This window comes from Pistacia vera, unplaced genomic scaffold (assembly GCF_008641045.1).
Source record: "Pistacia vera cultivar Batoury unplaced genomic scaffold, PisVer_v2 Contig902, whole genome shotgun sequence".
In the NCBI taxonomy this organism is placed as follows: Eukaryota; Viridiplantae; Streptophyta; class Magnoliopsida; order Sapindales; family Anacardiaceae; genus Pistacia; species Pistacia vera.
Genome location: NW_022196782.1, coordinates 47,241 through 50,141, shown reverse-complemented (window position 1 = coordinate 50,141; position 2,901 = coordinate 47,241). Strand labels below are relative to the sequence as shown.

The following is a 2,901-nucleotide window of genomic DNA, read 5'->3' as shown; positions in this document are numbered from 1 at the left end:
TTTGGCTGAAAACGATAAGAAAAGACAGCATGAGAGAGATGGTTTAATGGTGATTGATGGTGCTCTGGAAATACCACAAAGCTCTTGATGTTGTCATCTATGAATCCGGGGGAGTCTGGAGGGCCATTTCAATAGAAGAAAAAATTAGCATTAAATGGAATAGTACTTTTCTTACTGTATTAGCGTATTAAGTCTTCGTAGGACGGAGTTTTTAGTTCAAAACTACGACGGCGCCAAAATAAATGAAAATCTTGTAAATGGCTTTATCATTTATACAGTTATCCATAGTTTTAAAACTGAATAGATTCATGTTGATCAGTTGATGCTGATGGAGCGAAAGGGATAAGATAAGAAAACAGGTAGGAATTGGTTGAAGAAAGAGAAAGTAAATGGTTTGGTAGAGTTTGACCCATCTAAAGTCTAAACATGCAATAACATCTTGTGTATTCATATTCAATTTTAGGTGTTTATCTATTGTTAAAGATTGCATTGTCATCCTGAGGGGGAGAAACTTAGCCTATTTGACCATGCTTTATCCCTGCCGCTCTTTGTTATGAAGAAGAGTCAAGGACGTCATGAAAGTTAAGATCATAGCTAATGAAGAGATAATGGGACGATTGTGTGCATAGGTTTTTTATTCCAATCCAAAAGAGACGTCGATATAGTAGCTCATACAGCTTTCATCCTTCTACGTCGGAAAGTTATCAGTTATCAAGTGCATAGTATTCTAAGATGAATTTGGCTATATTTCAACATTTTTCAATTGTATACTAGTACGTAGCACTGGCATGCTCCAAAGTTAATTCTTTAAAAACAAATGTAGTATACGTTGTGTGTTGTCGAAAAGAACATTGACGCATAGCGCAGTGGATTAGCGCGTTTGACTTCGGATCAAAAGGTCGTGGGTTCGACTCCCCTGTGGTCGTTCCGTTGCAAATTCATTAGGTAGTTTTGCCTTAAAATCAAGAATTCAAATTCCGTAACAATATAGGGGTTTTAAAATGGAGAAATGCTAGAGGTAAAAGAGTCTGGTACAAGCTGAGGTGGCATCTCCCACATCAGCTATCACCTCATCACTTTCCACATCTCTTTTCCCTTTCTTTTTTTAGTCAATGCTCTCACCCTTTTTCTTTTTTTTATCATGATTTTAAAAAAAATTTCACTCACTCTTTTTATCCTCTATCATTTCTCTGCCGTCTCATCTTCCTCTTCTTCATTTCTTTTTCTTTTTTTTTTTTATTTTCCCATTATTTTCTCATGAAAAAATTCTTTCAAATTTTTCTACATTCTAGTCATATATTCTCATAAATTTCATCACTAAACAAACAAGGTAGAGAAGAAGAATGTAGAGATGGAAGAGAGAATCGGATCACCAAGATCCAAATCGGTTCACTGGGCCAAAGGAACTCTCCCACCAAACCTCAAGAACTTAACTTCAGTGACTATACTTGAGGTGATGAAGAACAAACTGAGTGGGCTTATCCCAACTCTGCTATGTGATTTTCTCTCAAGATGGGCTTTTTAAAACAACAATTTTTCATATTTTCCCCGGATTTCTTTGTGGGGTAACTTCTTTGCAAAGTACAAGCCTGATTATAATTCCTTTAAGTCTTGAAAGATTCCTGTGAGTTTAAAATGCAACGACTTCGAGAAATTTCTTTTAAACCTCTTAAATTTGTTAATTTAACAAACACTCCTAAATATTTTTTTTAAGAAATTGCAAAAACACTCCGGCCACCCTCCGGTGGTGTGGGCGGCTGTTGTATTAATGGGTGGGTTGGGGGTATTTTGTTAACTTTTAATATTTATTATAGGGGGGTTTAGTAAATAACAAACATATGGGATATTTTTGTTATTTATCAAATCATATCGTAATACACACCCAATTTAACTTTTTTCAAAAGATTATTCTAAAAACTATCAGAATAATGAACCAACGGAGCCATAAGTTTTTTAGACATGTAACTTCCCGAGAAAATGTGAAGTAGAATGTAGCAAAAATTAGCGACGAAATTTTCCATGAGAAAATATAAGGGAAATAAAATAAGGAAAAAGAAATGAAGAAGAGCGGGAGAGAAAGAAGATAGAAGAGATAAGAGTGGTGAGAAAAAAAAATTAGAAAATCAATGATAAAGGAAAAAGAAAAAAAAATAGGGTTTTTCTTAGATCTGCAAAACAGAGAGGAGATGAGGGAGAGGAAGAAAAAATGAAAAGAAATAGACAAGAGAGAGGGCAGGTGATGTGGTAGTTGCCATATATTGGTACAAAAAGTCTCTGCACCTCTAGCGTTTTCTTTTAAATCAAATTAAACTTCGATTGTCTGTGTTATTACATTCTTTGACTAAAATCTAATCAAATTTAGGGGCAGAGCTATATTCCTCTATTCCTCTTTATTTATTGCACAAATAAATTAAATTAAAGACTCTAATCAATTTAGGGCAACTTCGATTAAAGTAATCACACTTGACTTTTACAATTTCATATGTTCAAATATTTGATGAGGGAAATAAAGAATTAAAAAACTAACACTGGGTGGCTCAGTGGTAACTAGGACTCTTTGATGTATTACTTAAGAGGTTTTGAGTTCGATCACCTGGGTTGCTAATAGGGGGGTGGAAGAGGGGGGAGAGAGACGTATTCTGGATTTAGAGTTTGAATTTGGTTATGAACAAACTTGCTCACTAGTATATAGGCTTCGTTGTTTTGTTGGGAATACTATAATAGTATTCTCAAAAAGTAAACAGTAAAACGTCATTATTCCCAAAAATTATTCTTATTTTTCAATTTCTTTAAACCTTTAAATTTTGTATTTAACTAAACACCCTCAAATATTTTTTTAGAAATTGCAAAAACACTCCGGCCACCCTCCGCGGGTGGTGGCCAACTGTCCGTATTTAATGG

General features: G+C 34.6%; 1 non-coding gene across 1 annotated transcript; it reads left to right on the top strand.

The window, feature by feature from the left end:
- Nucleotides 1–853: 853 nt before the first annotated feature.
- On the top strand, nucleotides 854–925 carry TRNAR-UCG. The gene has a single exon. It is a non-coding gene; the product is annotated as a tRNA-Arg (tRNA).
- Nucleotides 926–2,901: the final 1,976 nt, after the last annotated feature.